This window comes from Impatiens glandulifera, chromosome 3 (genome assembly GCF_907164915.1).
Source record: "Impatiens glandulifera chromosome 3, dImpGla2.1, whole genome shotgun sequence".
Taxonomy (NCBI): Eukaryota; Viridiplantae; Streptophyta; class Magnoliopsida; order Ericales; family Balsaminaceae; genus Impatiens; species Impatiens glandulifera.
Genome location: NC_061864.1, coordinates 19,589,235 through 19,598,220, shown reverse-complemented (window position 1 = coordinate 19,598,220; position 8,986 = coordinate 19,589,235).

Here is an 8,986-nt window from a genome sequence, read left to right as displayed (position 1 = left end):
ATGCTGCTTTCTTGTACCCATAAGTTGTTTATAGAAATCAATAGCCAGATCTTGGACACCCTTTTGACCCTGAACATATTCACCATCATCATTCTTCAGCCTGTACACATTGTTTCTCATGTTTCTAGCCTTGCATTTTCTGTAGAAGAAAGCTGTGTTTTTGTCACCCAACGAAAGCCAGCTCTGTCTTGATTTCTGTCTAACAAAATTCTCTTCAAGCAGACTTAGTTTCCTGAAGTTTTCAAGCGCATATCTTTCTGTTTCATTGAGTTGTTCATCACTATCATCCCTTAATAACTTTTTCTGAACCTCTTCCAGTTCTTCTCTAGCAGCCAGAACTCTATTGGAGATATTGCTGAACTTCTTCTTGTCAAAGCTTTGGAGATGATTCTTCAGGAGCTTAAGCTTCTCAGAAACCCTGTACATGTTGGAACCTCTGACATCTGTTGACCATACGCTTTTGAGAATACCCTTGAATTTATCATCATCCATCCAGAAATTGAAAAATTTAAAGGGCCTTTTGAACCTTTCTTCCTTTTCCCAGAACAATTTAATCGGGCAGTGATCAGATATACCCGGATTCAAAACATGAAGTTGACTTCTCGGAAATTGGTTAATCCAGCTCTCATTTACCAGACATCTGTCAATTCTACTTTTTCTAATTTGCTCATTCCCTCTCGTAGAAGACCAAGTGAAGAAGTTCCCAGAATTGGTAGGCTCGATACAACCCATATCTCTGATGCAGTCATTAAAGTCAATCATATCCCGAGTAATTTCAGATTCTGGGCTACGATCAGATTCGTTTCTGGTTACATTGTAATCACCGAGGACAGCCCAAGATTTATCAATACCGATCCAGTTTCTAAGACAATTCCAGAGGAGTCTTCTGTTAGTGCTTGAGTTGCTACCATAGACAATAGCAAGATTACACACGATTCTTGTGATTCTGTCTTTGACCTCCACCAGGATTGCTTGATCATTCGAAAAGAGAGTCATCACCTTAACAACTTTGTTATCCCAAATAACCCAGATTCTGCCCGTTTTGTCATTTGAGTTGTGAATGATTTCCCAGCTACTATCAATAGACGATTCATCATTATATATTATTGTATGTTGACGACATGTTGATCATTGGTCACGATGTTGCAAAGATTAACAAACATAAAGCATTGTTGAGCAAGTCTTTTGCAATGAAAGACTTAAGGTCAACAAAGAAGAATCTTGGAATGAAGATCTCGCGTGACAAGAAAATGAGAAGTTGTGGATATCACTAATGGTTGTAAGGAAGCATTGTGGATGAGAATGTTCTTAGAAGAATTGGGTATACAATAATGTAGCGTTTGGTACGTGGTACTAGTTATATAGGTATAAGTTATAAAGGGGTATAAATTGTAGGAGGTATTAAGAAGTATAAATTATATAAGTTATAGTGTTTGGTTGAGAATATAAAAGAGATAAATTATATAGATTTTATTATATTGTGTTTGGTTGGTAGTATAAGAAATGAGTAAGAAGTGTAAAAGACTATTTTACTTTTATATAAATTATTTTTAATAATTATTTTTATATTACTTGAAATTAATAAAAAAATAAATATTTAATTATTGTATAAATATATTTTTAAAATAAATAATTATATGGTTTACATTATTTATATATAATTTAACTTATATAATTATATAAATAAAATATATTTATATATTAATTAATATTTAATAATTAATTTCAAAATTTATGTATTATTACAAATATTTTTATATTTAAAAAAAATATTAATTTTTTTTATAAAATAATAATAATAACAATTTTATAGAATAATATTTGAAATTAGAATGTATAATTATATTTAGATTCAAAAATAAATTATATAGATATAAATTGTATTAATTAATAATAATAATAATATTTAGTTATACTTTATTATTATTATATTTTAAAATATAATAAAGAAATTAAAATTTTAATAAATTTATATTTTTGATTAATATTATTTGTTAATTATACTTAAAATATATTTTTTTTTAAGGAAATAAAAAATTTATTTAATTGCACATTTATTATTATTTTTATTTAAATTAGAAAATTAAACACATATAAATATAAATAAATATTAGTTATAGTTTATTATTATTATTATATTTTAAAATATAATAAAATAAATTAAAATTTTAATAATTTTATAAAATTAAAGGGTAAAAGAGGATTATAAAAATTTATAAATGTTTATATATTTTGTAACAGGTATGTGTAGGTATTATGTTATACCATATTCAAGGTATAAATAATACTTAAAATAATACTGTACACATAACAATTAATAAACCAAACAGTTATTGTAATTTACTGTAGATAAGTTATACTTTATCTACAGTCTAATATCTCATACCAAACATAGCCTAATAAAAATATACATGTACAATGATGGCTAAAGCGTTATTCATCTCTCCACATTACACTCGAGATCCAAGAAAATTTAAGTAATGTACCACTATGTTCGAGATGTTCTTGAGACGAAACAATTGAACTTAGATAAAGTCCATGCCAGTGAGAATGGATCTAATATGATGACCAAACTTTTGTCGAATGAGAAGCTTGTTAGAGCCAACAAATGATCTAGATGGAGCAAGACTGTTAAAATCTCGAATTGATTCTTAAAATCTTACAATTTTACGATTTTACATTAGGTTAACAAGTCTGATTTTAAGTAAACTTTTACGATTTTAAATTTACGATAATAAGATTTTTTACGACTTTACGAGTTTATAAATAATTTCGATTTTACAATTCTATAAGATTTTACTTAAAAAAATTATATTTAAAAATTAAAATATAAAGTTATTATTTATTTAAATTAAGTAATTGATATAAATAATTTTGTAAGTATAAATTTTTATAATGTTATTTACTTATTATTAATTTTTAATTAATTTTATATTAAAATATATAATTTTTTTAAATTGCAAGTATATAATACTTAATTATATATATAAATAATTAAAATATATAACTATTATTTTTTTCAAACTAAACTCTTACGATTTCATATAAACTCTAGATTTTACGAGTTTACAACTGTCTAACAATTTTATGTAAACTTTCGATTTTGACAGCCTTGTGAGGGAGAGTTAAGTTGGCCATACTAATGTGATGGGTGTTAGGTATCTGACCCATTGGACTTGAATTAATAATAATATATTATATTATATATAATACTCTCTCTGTCCCTTTCTTAGCTATTCAGGTGCCCAAATGGAACAAGAATTAAGAAAACTGAACATATATAAGCTAATAAATGAACACTGCAGTACAAACTTAAATTGATTTGATGGCATCTAGTGGAGCAAACAGTTCGCTACAGTACATAATTTAGCAACTAACATCAGTTTTAATTAACATTTTAATCTGAAACTACAAATTTCCCTCCAAATGTCCAAAACATTTCCCTCCAAATGTCCAAAACATTTCCCTCCAATACATAAATTACAGATCATTGAAATTTCCCACCTAAATTACATTTATATAAACAGATGCCTACATTCAGCATTCATTACAAAAGGTAAAAACACATTTTGGAGTTTCAGATTACATATTACAGCATTCAATTCTCTTCACTATCTTTCTTTGCATTCAATTTCTCATCATTAACTCCAAGTTCCTGCACAAATATGACAAACAAAAAACCAAATTTAAGTGATTGTGTAAGGAACAATATTGTTCAGTTTATTTTAAGCCACTACAAGGAAGGCTCTTTGAATTTGGGTACACTTACAAAGGCAGCAACACAATTTGGAGTTCATAGAAGAACCATCACCACAATTTGGACTCAAGCTAAAGAACAAATGGAGATGAGGTTGCCAGTTTACCTCACTAATCAAAAGCAATGTTTAGTAAGGAAAAAACACAAACTGTTTGACCCTGAGTTGTTCAAAACAATCATGTTGAAAAGAAGATCAACCATTAGAAGGGCTGCACAAGCCCTAGGTGTTGGGAAATCAACATTTTGGAGGTGGAAACAGGCAAAACAGATCAGAACACACAGTAATGAAAATATGTTAGGGTTTATTTTGTTGGTTAGGTCTTGAATGATTATGAATCAAACAAACCATGTGAACTGAAAGACTGGCACAAGATGAATGTATATTGATAATGTAAACCACTGTGATGTTAAGGAATGTTTAATAGTGGAGTTTAGATATGGATTCATGTTTATCTTTGTTTAACAGTTCATAATAAACACGGATCTAGGAATAAAAAATGAAAACACAACATGAAATTACTTACACGACGTAATACCTGTGGATCGGGCGATTTAGGAAGGCAACTGCGTTGGAGGAAAGATTCTAGGCGTGCTTGCCACTGTTCTTTCTCTTTCTGAGTTTCTAATGGCTTACGCTTCCTCACGTAGTTCCTCGAAAGCCTCCTCCTTTTGGGATTTCCAATGTTCATGGATTAATCCTCGTCTTCGTCAAGTGGTGGTGACTGGATAAGTTTTCCGTCGCCTATTTGGACTTTTTTCCGTCCAATTCACCACTGACACACAGATCGAGTGGTGGAGGAAGCAACGACGTTGTTTTGGTGTATGATTTAGGTGGAGGAGATGGCGGATCGGTCGCCATTTTAGAGAAACAGTAAAGGGGGCGAGTTTGAGAGAGAGAGAGAGACGGAGTATTGTTTTGGAGGCTGATGAATGAAGATAGTTTAGGAATGTTCGAGATTAGGTTAAAACGTTAGGGATTTTTTTCACATTTTGTTTGTTTTTTTTTTATGTTTGGATTTTGGGTTTGTAAAGTTTTGGGTTGGGTTTAGTTAATTAGGTTTGGGTTTGGTTAGTGTTTTGGGTTTAGTTTTGGGTTGGGTTTTTATTGGGTTTGTTTTGGGTTGGTTTTTTTTAATTAATTTGTTAATTTTGTTAATTAATTTGGTAATTTTGTTAATTAATTTGTTAATTTTCTTAATATTGTGTTAAAGTTTAAAATTTTGAAGTGTAAAGTTAGTAATGATTGGAAAGTTAAAAATGTGTAAGAAAAGTAGAATAAAGTGAAAGGTAATGATTGAGTGAGTAGCTTGTAACGGGACTAAAATTGGAGTGAGTTGAGTAGCTTTGAGTGAGACGGAGGGAGTATATAATAAACAATAATAAGGTTGCAATAGAAGAAAGAGAAGGTTTGAGAGATAATATAAACAAAAGTAAATTGTTAGATATTATTTTTTTTACGAGATGATCGGGCAGCAGTATCTATTTTGGATTGAGTCACAAGTGGTGAATCCTCGTAGTGTTCTCTATAATTTAGATTTTTGTTTGAACTTCTCTTAAATACTTGTTTGAGTATTCCACTTCGGTGAGATCTTTTTTATTATTGTTTTTGCTTATGTAATAATGATTAATGGTAAAGACTTTGTATTAATAAACCTCCATAATGTTATAAAAAACTTTAGTGGAACTCACTATAAAATCTTGTTGGTCTCGTAGCTTTTTATTCTTGTTAAATTTGTCAAGCTAAAATTGATGTGTCTTTGTGTGCTTGATTTTATTATTTGTTATCTGGTTTAGTTTTTTTATTATCTCATTTTGGCATAAAAAAGGGAAAGAATAATTATTTTGCGGTTGTTATTAGGGTTGTTATTAGGCGGTTTTCTTACACACTTTTTTTTATTCTATTAGACCTTAAGATTAAGATGGTTTGGTTGTTTGGTTTTGAAGTGTTTTAATTATTTGTATAATCCACCATGTGTTATATTTTATATCTACTTTTTTATCATTTATTTTACTGAATTTTATAATTAAAAATTGTTGAATTATAACGAAATTAAGTCTTATAAAGTAAAAAAAATGAAGCTTAAATATTATTATTAATTTAAAATTATTAAATATAGTAATTTTATATTTTTATATAAAATATTATATTATTATTGCTAAATAAAAAGAATAAGTGGTTGAATTATAATGAAATTAAGCCTTATAAAATAAAAAAATAAAATTTTATTTTATCATATTTATGTATTATTATTTTAAAATTATTAATTATAATAATTGTATATTTTTTATACAAAATATTATGTTATTATTGTTGTGTAGCGCGCTTCATATGTCTGTCGTTGTTGTGAAATGCGCTCTCAAATGAAGTGTGTTTCACATATCGCTGATTTACGATATTAAGTGAAGGACGCTCTCATGTCGCTGCTTTACGCTATCATGTGAAGGGTACTTCACATGTTGTTGTATTATATTATACTCGCCAATAAACATTGAACTATTATACTACTTTTTAGCTAATATAAATAAAATTAATAATTTTATGTATAAAGTATTACATGAGAGATATAAATATATTGAATTAAGTTAGCTTGAAATAAAATAAATAAAATTGAGGAGTAATTGATGTTTCTAGTTCGATGTGGTTCGATGAGAGATAAGGCTTCAAGTTTAAAGTAGTCCTGTGAAGTGAAGGTGTGCATCGTAGTCGACCTACTAGATGAAGTTGAGATGATAAAAGTACAATAATGGAGTGTCAACAATAATATTTAAACTTTCATTACAATGTTACGGAGTTGATACTGTAACAGTTGTTGACATTAAAATAAAGGCTAAAACAGTAAAACAATTAAAAACATATTAGTACATATTGTTGATTGGATGAAATAGTGAAATATCATAATTATTATTGCTTGACTTATTTTTCTTGTTTCTTTTCTTTTCCTTAATTCTTCTCTAAACCACCTTTCAATCTTTTACTAGAGTACGTTTTCTTCTTCGTTTTAATTCATTTGACTCTCATAGAGGTACCATCATCGGAATAAAATTGAACTGGTGTTGGACTCACAATTGTTTGTTGTAACTTATCATTCACTATTTTACATTGGTTCAACATAATTTTTTTTAACATCCTTATAAGTGTCATCTCTTTCTGTTGACTTCATAATCAAATACATAGACAAGGCACACAATTATTTGTATCACATATTTTGAAGTACTTTTGGATCCAAAGTATTAATGTCCATGTTCATCATCGAATTTGTAACTCCAAAATATCCATTTTTTATTGTTCGAGTCCACCTTATTAATATTAACTCACCAAGAATCTTCATGATATTTCTCATCGTGAATATTTTCAAAATACGAAAACATAAATCCCACCAAAATCAAATTTTCGACAGTTATACTCAATTTTATCACAATTTTTATCGACTGTAACTATATGATGATATCTCTTTTTGCGAGGACTATTTTTATATTTTGTTTGTGTATCAACATTCTAAAATCATTTTACACCATTATCGTGAAACATGAACCATTGCCGTTCAAAATATTTGAATGCCTCAGGAGTGTAAATATTACTTGCATCATTTAAGACCTCAATTGGGTAGGACAAACATAGCACCCTAGTAGTTAATTTAAAATCAGTTTTTAACTCTTCATATCTACGATCATTAAGAAGCCTTGGAAGTGATTGAAAATTTCTAAGAACTTGTGTTTATAGGAGACATACATTTTTAAAACATTGTTCATGCTCTCACTTTTTTGGGTTGTAGTCATATCTGCACGAAACATATATCGTCCATATGTTAAAACTCACTTATTCTTTATGCAAAACATAACGCTTCAATCAATCATTGTTTTGAAGTGCATATTTTGTCAACATTAGATTCCATGCTTCAAGAAAATATTCTTTTTTTTTTATCAAAATCATATATATACATGAAGAAAAATCCGTGGAAAACTCTTTAAACTCATGGAAGACTCCGTTTAAATGTATGGATGCATTTTCATAAATGTGCCAAATACAAAAACGATTATTTGTTTGAGGCCATTTTGATGTTAAGACCTTTGTCATTGCCGCATCTTGATCGGTAAAATAGTTGTCGATTTTTTTTTAAACATAGTTGTAGTAAATATCTCAAACAACCATTCAAAAGTTAAAGTAGTTTCATCATATAATAAAGCGGCACAAAAAATATAGATTGTTTGTACGACCTTCATTGTTTTTCCTATAGGTCATGTCAAAGAAAACTACATTTCCAAATAATCAATAGTCAACTCGCATTTTAGCATCAACCCAAAAAATATTGGTTATTAAATCGTTGACATCAAGTTGAATAGCATAGTAAAAATTGGGATCATCAAATTGCATTTTCTGTAAATATTCTAACACACCTCTGTATCCCCACACACAATCTCTTGTTCTTTTGGATCGCAGATAGTTTTTGTAATCTTCATAAATAAAACCTAAATTGTCATTCTCACCTACTTGTTTTACCATAAGAGCATGTGATGCATTTGGAGGGATTTCCACATTAGATGTCATCTCAATTTGTAAACTTGCAGATGCAAATATATTTATATGGAATCTATAAATGTGAGATTTCATTGGACTTGCAAGAAGATGATTATGGTCATTAAGAAAGTCCACTATTTTAAACATTTCACTTTCTTCCCTTTTAATCTTCATTTTAGCCTCACAATCAAACCTTATTTCAGAACGACTACATTTGGCATAAACATTATTTTGGTTTTTCCCCTTTGATCATGTGCACTATAACAAAAAAAAACTCTATCTAGTATTGAACATGATTTATCATTGTGTTTGAATTGTGATTTATACCAAATTCAATTTTTTTAGTGTATGTTAAATATAATTAATTGACATTTTCTTCTTTCTCAAATTCCCTACCCATATATGGTATAATTTTTCTGAAATCTGACCGTTTTGATCAAAATTTAATTGACAAAACGACAACTCGTAGATTCACACTCATTTCTAGATCATGAAAAAAGAATGTTGTTGAACATTAAAATAAAATAAAGATTCATGTGAAGCGAAGGTAGCAACCATGAAAATAAAATGAAGATAATGTTCTAATTGTTAAATAAAAAATAAAAATTAATATTATTATTTTAAAAAAATAATAATTATATTATTTTTGAAAAACAATTAATTATGAAATAAAAAAAAAGATTATACAACAGATCTCGTATGAAGCGCTTCAC